The sequence below is a fragment of the Sciurus carolinensis genome (assembly GCF_902686445.1).
Source record: "Sciurus carolinensis chromosome 14 unlocalized genomic scaffold, mSciCar1.2 scaffold_115_arrow_ctg1, whole genome shotgun sequence".
NCBI lineage: Eukaryota > Metazoa > Chordata > Mammalia > Rodentia > Sciuridae > Sciurus > Sciurus carolinensis.
This window is the reverse complement of record NW_025920107.1, coordinates 740,819-753,478: the sequence shown is the minus strand read 5'-3', so window position 1 is coordinate 753,478 and position 12,660 is coordinate 740,819. Positions and strand designations below refer to the sequence as shown.

The following is a 12,660-nucleotide window of genomic DNA, read 5'->3' as shown; positions in this document are numbered from 1 at the left end:
GGATACATTAGAAAAACATCTTGCTGTGTTGCACATCTTCCTTCACATGTGCTAAATAATGGACTGTTCCTAGAATGTGGGTGCCTGGTTACCAGAGTTCTAAGTTCTGTTGGGTTGTAATGCTAAGAAATTGTCACTTCTTCAACTTTTAAATACCTGGACCTCTTTCCATAATAAAACCTCACCAAAGTGTCTTTTGGGGTGCTGACTTGTCTTCTTCTTATCAATCCAAAATTATACATACAGGAATGGCCTTTCAGTCCCTTGGGAATTTATCAATGTATGACTCCACTATGATGGAGGCTCAAGTAGGCCTGGAGAAGACTTGGACTTGAATGCCTTATTTTCCTCAAATGGAGATCAAGCTATATCTTTAGCCTGTATTCTGGCTGGAGGGAGAAAACCACAGTAATTACAGAAGGGGCCTGTTAAGAGAGCTCAGAACAGTGTACAAAAACCATGTGCCTGAGCTTGATAAGTTTGCTGGTGAGAAATATCTGCAGTGGCCACATAATGGCAGCCTTGCACAAACCAAGGTCAACCTGGGTGCTTTCCCAGGATCCCAGGCTGTGGGGACTCATCTGCCTTCCTGAAAAACTGCCAAAGTCCCTGCTCAAGTGTTTATCCTTAATTGTAGCAGAACACTCTGTGCTTCTCAAGGGAAAAACAATAGCACCACAAACTGCTCACCCCAGTCCGCTTGTCTTCATGCAAATAGAGATGACCTGTTTCAAAAGGAAGCTGTGTGTGCTGTCTTGCTCCCTAAGCTTCAATGATGCAAAAAGTCACATAATACAGAGACTTATTGTTAAGATGGTCTCAAAGATCTCTTTAAGAAAAAAAAAAATTGGCTTTCATTGTGAGTCCAGGAAAGCTGATTGAAGGTTTTTCCAAATTTTGTAAATAACTGGATAGACATTCCAATAAATAAATAAAAACTCCCTATTCCACTAAAATGTGTACTGCTTCTCTTTGCCCTAGATAAATGTGGGAAGCCTTGAGATTCCTTGCTCCCTGGGATCACTCCCTTGGATGATTGGAGATGGGAATAGAGTTCTCTCTGCTTCTCTGTGTAGCATCCTGAACATCTACCTTCCTCTCAGTCCCTGACACCTTTGGCATATCTCTATTGGGGTAGAAATTCAGACATATTGGAATGTACCTGAACACATTTCATAATCAGGCTGTGATTATAGCAATTTGGTTCCACATTTCTTTTCAGTAATTTTGAATTTTGCTTGTCAATAACAGCATCCAAGGTATATTGCTGATCAGTTTTGCTCCATTTACAAAATGGGAAAAATATTTCTCTTGAAGGATTGACTGAGAAACTTCAGGCACATTCCCAGAACTCCATGGATGCCAAGTAACAGTTGTTTAAAATGGATGTGGGATGAAAAGGGGGAAGGTAATCAAGGGCAGGACAGAAAATGCAACATATTGGGACTGAAAGTTCCACCTTTCCCCATGGAGTGTAGCCTAACAGGATCTAGGCATGGTCCTCAGGTTTTGGTGAGAGGGATAGGCCATTTCCCTAGCTAAGGCCATTTTTCTGAAGGCAATTTCCCTATTGAAGTCAAGCTTAGACTGGTAATAAATATTCCCAAGATCCTCACAGCCATGGCATACCACAGGCCTCTGGTAGTCACAACTTGAAGTCAGTACACACTTGTCTTATGCAGTCATCCCTTTCAGACACATTGGGCCAGATGCTGTGATGAAGGCTGTCACAGACTATCAGCCAAGGAAGACAGGACCCAATCTCTCCTAGGATTTTCTGGCCAGTGCAAGTAGCAGCACCAACAAGAAGCAATGACAGTAAGGAGACCAGGGCTCTAATTTTATTCTAGTGTTAACAAACAGTACATCAACATGTGGGTCCTGCTGGGTGGGGTGGGGCAGGCAGGAAGGAGAAAGACAGAAAGGGAACTATAAAAGTGGCTCGCAGCATGGTCTGGTGACCTTGAGTTCCATTACAATGCTAGAGGAGCCAGAAGCAAAGTGTTCACTTGTGAATATTCACCCTGGATTGTAAACTTAATGAGGTCACAGGGCTCAATGACCAAGCAGCATTGACACATTCAGTTCCATTTGAATGTCAATTTCAAGTCTAAATATTTACTAAAAAAACCCCTCACGATGACTTGAATTCTGCAAAATTCAGTGCCATTCTTCTTGTGTGGCACCTCTCATGAGTCTCTGAGTGGAGACAGGGAATATAATTGGATTATATCTTTCTGTATTTCTACACCTGTCCCACAAACTCACTAGTGATACCGCTCTTTACCGGTAACGAGTCCTGCTTCCTCAGGTGTTGAAGTATAACACCAGAGAAGCATGCCGAGGCAAATGTAGAGTGGAAATGCAGCTTTATTAAAGAAAAGTAAAAGATGACTTCTCCTGGGTGGAAGAAGGGGACCCAAAGCTGGAATCCGTGGGATGAACAAATCTTGCCCTTTTTTATGGGTTTTATTCTCCCATTCTCTCCCCCTTATCTCTCTCCTTCCTGCCTACGGGATTAGGCCTGGCTTTGCAGGTGAGATGTAAAAAGTGAAAAGTGAAAAGTGGGTGGGGCAGGGGGAGGGGCAAAGTGATTCAGGCAGGTAAGGGCCCAGGGGGCATTAATCAGCATCTTTCTGCCTGTAGTCTCTGACAAGGGCAGGTAAATTTGGTTATCAATGGGTTCTGCAGGTCCTTGACATTCCCTTGTCCCATGGCAGTCTCCAACTCCAGAGGCAGATGGCTTTCATAGCCTCCATTTCCTCGATCTGACCGATCCCCTATTTCTACACTAACTGCCTGTCCCCAATTCTGGCTTCACTAGTACCACCACACTTGTATATACTTCAGACATTTTGCTCAAGAAATACAGCATCAGAGAGCACAATATGAATTTCATCATACATGCAATTGCTGTTTTACATTTGAACATTACCTGAATCACTTAAACCATCCATATTTTAGGCCATTATTCATAAGGCTGCATGAAAGCTTGCAGAACAGCCATATCCAGACATATTGTTCTTTTCAATGTTTGGGTTCCTTCTAGTTTTCAGCTATTATTAAAATAATCTGTAAAATATAAAGACCTTAACCAAAGGAGTAAAACCAAAGAGTGATGGTAGAAAAAATACTTTTTTATTGGGGAAGGATTTCTGATTCCTCCCATTGTTATCCAATAAGACCAGCCTTCCTTGTAATCCTGTTTCCTTAGTGTAAACTCTGCCCTTGAATTGTTTGAACCTCTGTCTCCTTAGCCTCCCTGTGTCTCTCATGCCTACTCAGCTCTCCTTGTGTTGTAGTTGTGCTGAATCTGGGCAGCTGAGAAGCAGTACCCCCTCCTGCCCACCCCCACTAGCATTTGAAGAGGTAACAGAGGTGGTCAGACTGAAGCTCAGTTGAGGAACTGGACTGAGTAGCAGAGAGCAGTGCAGCCACCTGTGAGAGAAAAGGACTCAGGCCACTAACCTGTCTCCTCTAAGACATAGTGATTCCATATTGCTTTCTGAAAATGATGAAATTTAATCTATATGCAGCATCCTGTTTGATCCCTATTGACAGGATGGAAAGTCTTGAAGTCCTCTGGATGAGAGCTGGATGGAGTAGAGCTGTTTAGATGATTTCTATTTCTATAGAATCATTAGTCTATCAGGTCATGTGGTTTATTTCCTGATAAAGCTATCTGCTACAGTGTGAGAAGGGCAAAGACACTCCTAGTGTTTACCTCTATTCTTACACTTTCTACCTTTGACTCTTCCTGAAAGAGCTGTAGACTGAGGTCTCTGAAATCTTGACAATGTAACTGGAGCAAGATCAATGCAGATCATGAGAATTTTCACATGTTTAATGTTACAGAACTGTGACTTCTGGAAAATTGAGACAGGAAAAAGGCTCTTCGTCAAACCCCGATTCTTGTGACCAAGTCAGAGAGACTTCAGAAGTGTCACTCAGAGTAATAGAAATGGGTTTATTGAAGAGATAGGACAAGGGAAAAGGACACTCTGGAGGAAGAGAGTGAGTCCTCTCAGAAAATAGAGAGACTGTGTGCCTCTTCTGCACTCTAGTTTCATTAGAGAGTCCTAGAGAAGTTTCCTGATAGTCCCAACTATGTCCACATCTTGATTTTTGACTAACAGCTTAATGATTTCAGACTGCCAAGTCCCCACTGCCACAAGAACCCTAGGTCTTTCACCCATGCTGACAGTTTCTCATTGAATTCTTAACCAAAAATTCTTACAGAATATATGATTAAAAGGAATTGTCTTTATCATCATGAGTTTTGGCATCTGGCCTGTGAAAAGGGTCACTAAAATCTCCCTTCCTTAACAACATTATATCAGAACTATATTTCTCCTGCAGAAAACTGGTAGTTTCCTGAGGAATATGCCATATCCTGTCCACTTAGGCCTGGCAGGTAAAATGCTTCTTGAAAAAGAAAGCAAGTGGGAATCAGCACAGTGGGCCCACTTTATAAAATTATTCTCTTAAATTCATGTGATCACATCTGTCTGTCCCCTATCATTTAAGAAGAAATAGTTCTGCCGAAGTTATACTATGGTTGAATGGGTTTCTAAGAGTGGGTCTCAGACCAACTGAGTTTTACCAGAGAACTTGATAGCAATGCAGATTTTCAAGCCACAACCCAGATCTACACTATCAGATGCAGGGATCCTAAGTTTCATGATCTCTCCAGGTATACAGTTTCAGTTGACCATGTGTTTTGGTCTTTCTTCCAAAAACATGATCTTTTTCACCACTTTGAAAAAACCCTTTTTATGGTGATCTCACTGACTGACACTGCAGGCAGACAGTCTTCCAGTGTTAATCAGTTTCAGCCGAGGTAGACAGACCCTGAGATAGAAAAGGCTGCACAAGCTGTTCCCTAGCACCCAGGAGTCCAGAGAATCCTGTTGCAGTGTCCCCTTTAAAATCCACAACCACATCTAAGATTAATAGTCAAAACATTGTAAATATTTTGACTTTTACTTCTCTTCCAGAGGTGGAAGCATTAACTACTCTGTTGTTTAAGAAGCTCTAAAAACCATGTCACAGCGCCATGATCATGATTGGGAGGACTAAGATTGAGAGGACCACATCTCTCCTGTATGCAAGATCCTGGGTCCTGGTGTGCAGATCCCTGCAGTTTCCCCTTGAGACCACTAGATGGTGAGAGTGCACTTTCCTGCAAAAACCAAAGGGCACTCTGCAGTCAGACTTCTGGCTTCTCTGAGCCCCATCAGAGTCCCTATATTGTCAGTATGCTGAGGACGATTTTACTGTCATGTCCAGGAAGTGATGTGCAGCCAGAGGCATTGACTGGAGGGAGCAATGACCTTGATAGTGCAGCAGGAAAATCCTTTAGAATTTTACAGGTCCTAGTACCCATGCACATTAGGCTGACCATGTTCCCATAGTTCTTAGTCCTGGTTGTGGCAGAGCTTTGGTCACAGGCCCTGATAATACCAGTGAGTAGGAGGAGAGGTCATAAAGTCAATGCAAGCCATTTTCTTCTCATTGGGAAGTCTAATGTGATTGTAAGAATACCCAGGAAAAAAAATGACCTGCCCTTTATGATGCTTTAAAGTGTTCATTGGGAAGGTAACTGAGGAAATGGAAAGAAAACTAGTATTTTAAACACCAGTCCAAGTCTAGTTCTATTACAGACTATTGTGGGCTTTTGTTTGCTCCTGTGCCTCTTCTGTGACCCAAGTTTGCAGCCATGATCAAAGAAATTATGTGCAATAGAAATAGTGCTTGCACAATTCCCACTTTCCAGGTGTAGCGACCTTCCTCTCCTTGCGTCTCTTGCAGCCTTTCCTGTTCCTCAGTACAAAGATGGGGAAGGCCTAACAGAATAGAGAGGACTGGGTGGGCTCCCATGACCCAGACCCAGGGAATCAGGCTATGGATGCAATTGCCCTGGCTCTTTTGAGAAGCTCTGCGAGTTTGGCATTCTTTTAAGGGTACCTTAGGTTTGTTTTAATCTGGTATGGTAAGACTCACAGAAACAGATTTGACTCTCAAAGACTTCTACAGTTGCCATAAACAGTTGGGCAGGCAATATGGGAAGCACCAGGGTTGGTCAGGATGCAGAGAGTGTGGAAGGTGAGGTAGAACGGAAAAAGACTTTATTTTATTTGTTCAGGAAGAAAAGAGGAGGCAGCATAAGCGAGCTTAAGATTAGTATGTTTCAATAATTTCAGTGGGCTCTAGTAGACAAGGACCATCCCTTGTTCTCTGGGACTGGGCTTGGTATGATTAAGGCAATCAAATAGTGGCATAAGAGGTTAGAAGATCAATAGGGAGGGAATTGATGGTGTGGGAACTGGATCGGTTTGTGTAAGGTAAACATGCTGGAGAGATGGCTGACTCTCTAGGTATTAGGTATCTCCAGGAAGGCATGTCCTGGGTGCAGTGGCATATGTCTGTAATCCAAGTGACTCAAGGAACTGAGGCAGGAGGCCAGTCTGGGCCATTTTGTGAGATCCTGCCTTAAAATAAAATTTAAAAAGGGTCTAGGGATCTAGTTCAGTTGTTGGTGAATTGTAGAATGTTCCTGAGTTCAATCTGAATAACCACCCCCAATGCACACACACACAAGCGTGCACACACACACACACACACACACACACAAACACACAAACACACACACACACACACATACACACACAACAGCATAGGAGGGCATGCCCTTCAGGGTGAGAAATGCCCCAATGTCAAAGATATAGTGTACCAACAATAAATGGCAAGGATAAAGGAAGTAGTTTCCATTCCCAGAAAGGAAGAAAATGTAACTGTGCAGGTGTTCTAGCAACCCTGCTCTCTGGTGCCTTTAGTCCAGGATCTGTGTTTATGGTCTTTCAGATCATATGCTTCAGACTCCAGACTCCTGAGTGACTGCAGAACACGAGGAGTCATTCATATTAATGGAGAACCTTCCAGTTTGAAATAAAGCTTGGCCAGCAGAGCAGAGAATGCAGACACTTATCAATAATCTGTCCTTTTATTCTCAATCTGGAACAAGCTCAGGATGCTTGGGACAAGGACAGACTTCTCAGAGAGAAGAGGGCAGTGAGCAGGATTTGCAAGATATTGTTTCTCACTGGATTTTATATTTTCTCAATTGCTACTTTGAAAAGGAAATGAAGCACCATGTGGACCACTCTGAATGTATGGGATAAGAAGAAGTCAATAGGTTTTTTTGCAGTTGGCATGAGAACTCCCCAGGTCACCAGCTTCAGTGTGGGGCAATGGATTACAGTGGCTCTGCATGTTAATTTTTGTGTGTGTGTGTGTGTGTGTGTATGTGTGTGTGTATGCAGGTGAAGTGCTCAATGGTTCATTGTGCATGCTTGGGATAGAGGAGGAAATACTACTTTCTCAATAGGGGGTTACTACTTACAAGGAATCTTGCCTGATATTCAAGGAAAGGCATCTGGCTTCACATCAACAACTGGACTTGGACTGGAAAACTTTTGGTAGTCTGGCCAAACTCATTGACAGAGAGACTGTAGCACAAGAATCAGGCCCAAATTATTAATTCCCTTGCCCCCAGGTTTTAATATGCCATGTGTCTTCCTTTCCCCCTTCTTTTTTTCTTTTTTTCCCTTCCTCACCTACTATAAAGCAATCACTGTTCTGGAAGCACTGGGGACAAAATAATTAACAAGAAAATACCCAGTGCCTTCCTGATTAGCATTGATGATCTATACCAGGATTCCTGATCTTCAGCATGATTAATGTGAGAGACCAGATGCTTTTTTGTGTTGAGGGACTTCCCTGTTTATGATGATATGTTTTGTAACATCCATGGTCCCTGCCTAATAGATAACCTAGCACAGACACCTGCAATTTTTGATACTTAAAAATGTCCATAGAAAGGCCCAATGTCCCCTTGATGTGAGCACTGCCCTGACAGAAAACTGAGGCAGACAACTAAGTTCTCACCTGCAGTGGAGTTTGCACAGATGTCTCTGTGACTACATGAGGTCTGCTCAGGAGTATGCTACTGCTCACAGAGTCTGGATTAGCAGGACTTGCAGGGAGTTTTATTATATGTCTCTTTTGAGACAGTTATTGACCAAATGCTACCAAATAAAACCCTGGTCAAGAGAGACTCCATCTTAATATCATGGTGGATTATCCTGGAGACATTTCAGTGACAGCAAACACCAGAGGTCAGCAGAGGTATCTGAGAATAATTTAAAGACTAACATGGTCTTCCCTGTTATTCCCTTTTAGCCTGTCTTTCACCTTGATATAACTCCACGGTGAGAGGATGAGCCTATTGGTGACATGCCTGCATCATAATGTTTCTTTTTACATAAAATTCCAAGTCTTTCTGTGTCTCTGTAGCCCCTAAGTAGGAGGCAAAGAGTGTAAATATCTTTATTTGTGACTGAAGCAGGAGTGAGCCTCAGCTTTTGCCAAATTTACCCCAACATTTGTTAAAGGCATATGTATCTGCTTCACATAACATCTCACAGAATGGTACCATCTGATTCTGGAATCCAGTTCAAAAGTTACCCTCAACACCCCTGTTTGTCCATCCCCTATTGAGCTGAGGTTCTTTCTCTGTTCCTCTGTACAGTATTGATAGGTAAATTAGTAAAACTGTTGTGATTCAGATGTGACGTGTCTCCCAAAATCTCATGTGGGAGACAATGCAAGACGTGAAAAAAATTGGGATATGAGAATCTTACCCTAATGAGTTAATCCTCTTGAATAAAATAACTGGGTTTTGTTTATGAACTCTTCTTTCCTATTCTCTCATAATGTAGGGAGCATTCAAAAATGTGGGATAGGGAGTTCTACCAGCAATCTCCCTGTGCATGTGTATAGACATTTTCATTCTTTGCTATCAAACTGGTTTTGTGACTCCCTTTTCTCCATGGCAATTCTCAAGGAGCTAACTGCTTCTATGGTGTTCTCTCACTGCTCCCTGCAGATAAGCTTTATAGCACTAATTATACTATTCTGTAGATGTCATTCTCAGTTTGCTTATATACTCTGCAAGGCTGTGGCTTCCTAGGGAGGATAGAATAAGTCATTCTTCTGTATGAGTTCATTGCTGGGTGAAATATATAAGTGCTGTCTGTTTAGCTAAATATTTCCCAAGGATAAGATCAAAAATGTTAGATTGGGACCACAGAGCTGGACAGAAGAATAATGAGTTTCAGATATTATCAGATTCAGTTGTACCAAAAGTATAAAATGTTCAAGTATTCCACATAAATTAGAAGAGGGAGAAAAATAATGACAGAAACAGAAAAACCTGCTTTTTAGCTAGTCTACATGAAACTTTGATAGTTGCCATTATATTCATTTTTACATAAAATACTTTTATTTTAGACATGCAAGAAAGTTCTTTCAGAATCTGCTAATTTACAGCAAGCAACTGTATACAGATAACAAAAGTAACAACTTGCTACCAATCAGCATATAGCATTCAAAGCAAACAGGCATGAGAAAATGCATATTTGTGCAGCATTGAAACCATATGAACAACATATTGCAGGGCAGGGGGAGGGATGAAGGGAAAACTGTATATGAAACATCAGAGTTCCCCAATGCTTTAAATGTAGTGCATTACAGCAAGAATGGTAAGAATAGAAATAACAGATCTATATGCCTACCTAATACAAAGTTTGCTGGTAGGTCTTTCAGTGGTAAAACAATTGAGTATCTTCTGTAATTATTGTATAATGACAACTTACTGAACTCAGCCTTAAAACTCCCTAGATATAAATAATGAATAATTTGGTACTTTTCCTTTTATAATAAATTATGCTTACAAGTTTTATTATAAGCATATACAGTACTGATCAATGTTAAAAAAATTTGTATTTAGAAACATAAAACTATAGTTATTAAATTATTAAATATTTATATAAACACAACATACTAGGAAACATTTAACTAGGAAAATACAAATATTTAAGGGATCTCACTTTGGAATATTCTCTCTTGGGGCCTGATGGCTTCTGCACACTATATGGCCCACTGGATGCATGTCGGGTGGGACAGTGCCTGGGTGATTCACTGTGCCCCAGTAGAGCTGGTACAGGGCTTGGGCTGTCTGCACCAGGAAGCTCTGGACCTTGAAGCATGTCTTCATCCACCCATAGGAAACAATTATAACAGCTGCAATGCAGAAATATCCAAACCCTATGAACTTCAATGTAGTTGGAGTTGATATGCTGAACAGACATATAGATCCCTCTAGAAAGCTGTGTAGTCACAGACTTCTCAGCATACAGTGGGGAATTCCTTCCTTCCCTGAAGTCTCTTATTGGTGCAGCAAGAATCAAAACAACTGCAAGAATATTCTGTAGTTGATCCTGTAGATAAAACATTGTAACTTAAAACTACTAATATTCCTTTACAAATATTTCAGGGGACAAGAGACTTATATAAAATTTACATCCTTAATATGCTGAAAGGACAGTTCTGATTCAGGAAGCCATCATCTCTGTGCAGGGAGTCAGCCTTAGCAGTTACCTGGAAGGGTTGATGGCAAGCATGATATCTTCCAATGCTGGTAAAGTCTAAGAAGCAATGGAATGGGTAATATATAAATTAAATGCTGAGATCAAAGAGTTTACAGCTTTGGCAAGAAGAAGCATAAGAATACTGATGGTGGTGGCAGCATTTGTAGAGAAATGAAAAAGCCAGTATGTTTCAGGTCCCTAGGTCTCTCCAAGCAGACAATGTACTTATTTGTCATTAAAAACTACAACTGTATTTTAGGTAGAATTTTAAAAATAATCTGGAGTAAGGTTATATGACTTTATATCCAAATAAAGATACAAGTCTTCTAAAATCCAAGGAATCATCTGAGGTTAGTGAGCTTGAAATGACTAATTTCTAAAATTCTAGTATTTATGTAAAAATTTAACAATTTGTTTAAAGAGTACTTGGGAAAATTGGTATTGACATTGAGTCTCTTTAAAACATAATTTTAACACTTTTCAGATTTTTGAACTGTACCTGACACTGGACCATCCTCAGAACAAAGCAAGATCACTTTGGTAAGACAGAATAGAACAGCATGCATGAAGGAACTCACTCTAAAAGGAGAAATCATATAGTTTTAAAATACATTAAACTGTGTAAAATAACCTGCTATCCCAGAAACCATTGTTTTGATATGGAACTTAATGATAATTTTGGAGTGAAAATTAATACTAAGTCTAAAATATGACTCCAACAAAAATAATATGTTATTATTATTCAGTAACAATAATATGTTACTGAACTGCTTTGCCAAAGTTTTGTAACTTAGTAAAGGTATTACCTTCCTTGAATTACATGTAGCATGCAGTACTCTGGGCTGGTTGTGTTAACTAAAAAAAAAAAAAAAAAAAAAAAAAAAAAATCACTACCTGAGTTCTGCAGCACTCTTATAACACTGAAACAGAACAGCTTTTCAGCTCTTTTAAAATTTCACATTTGCCTAACTTATAAATGACCATTGTTGAAATAATGGTTTTGAAATTGCTAAGGTATGATATGTCAGGTTATTTGAATATAAATACTTATTGAGGTAATTGTGAGTACAAAACATCTTTTTACATGGACAGCCTTACATCATTTAAAATTGCTCAGATAATGTCTTCATGTGAACCGTAAATCCCAAGTATGTAAAGTTTTACATTATATGGTTCCAGTTTGAAGTTGTGGGTTCATTTTGGGAGAAAAAAATGAATACTGGAGAGTGTGGAGTGGCCCAAATTAACCACTGAGTGAAGTTAACTGCAGGTCTTTTTTTTTTTTTGATTCATTATTAAAAACTGGGGTACAATTTATTTCTCTGGTTGTACATGAAAGTAGACTCATACCATTTGTGTAATCATACATGTACATAGGGTAATGATGTTTGTCTCAATCTGTCCACTGCAGGTTTTAATTATGAGGTATCCTTATTTATTTTTCCAGAGTGGTTGTGATGTGAAAAACAATCCAAAAAATGTACTTTATTTAAAAATATAGGGCTGGGGATATACCTTAGTTTGTAGAGTACTTGCCTGTGAAGCACAAGGCCCTTGGTTCAGTCCCTAGCATGGAAAAAAATATATATATATATACACACATGCATACATACATACTTATAAACATTTAGGTATTGAAATAGTCAGAATTTTTGAACTATACAAATAAGATCAGTAATGATATATGGAAAGGGGTATCACTGAGCAATATATATTGCAGAAGAGACAATTCTGACACAGTTTTCTGAGAGTTCTTAAAGATATTGCTCAATATCATTATTCGGCACAAATGGGATTCAATAATTGTGGTTCTACAAAATTTCTTAACTGAATGTTTTAACCTTAAATATTGTATACTGGTATATATTAATTTTACTTTCTTGTATTATGTTCACATACTCTTTTAAGTGATACATTAGAACATTCTAACTCAGTCTGCAAGACAATCCCACTATAGTTTTGCTTTTCTTTTTTATTACCCTTCAGCAGTTGAAGACTGAACCACATGAAATATTATGGCATTGCTTATTTTAACAGAATACTTCAGTCAGTCTCTTTGGTAAACAATAATGAATGCTATATTTTCACTTATAAAATAATTATAGATGCTTCATTAATTGTAACATGCATGTGTTAAAGATGAACTATTATTCAAAACATTCACATGTCA

General features: G+C 39.7%; 1 pseudogene; it reads left to right on the top strand.

The window, feature by feature from the left end:
• The first annotated feature begins 5,056 nt into the window (after nt 1-5,056).
• On the top strand, nt 5,057-10,665 carry LOC124973269 (PRELI domain containing protein 3B-like; annotated as a pseudogene).
• Nucleotides 10,666-12,660: the final 1,995 nt, after the last annotated feature.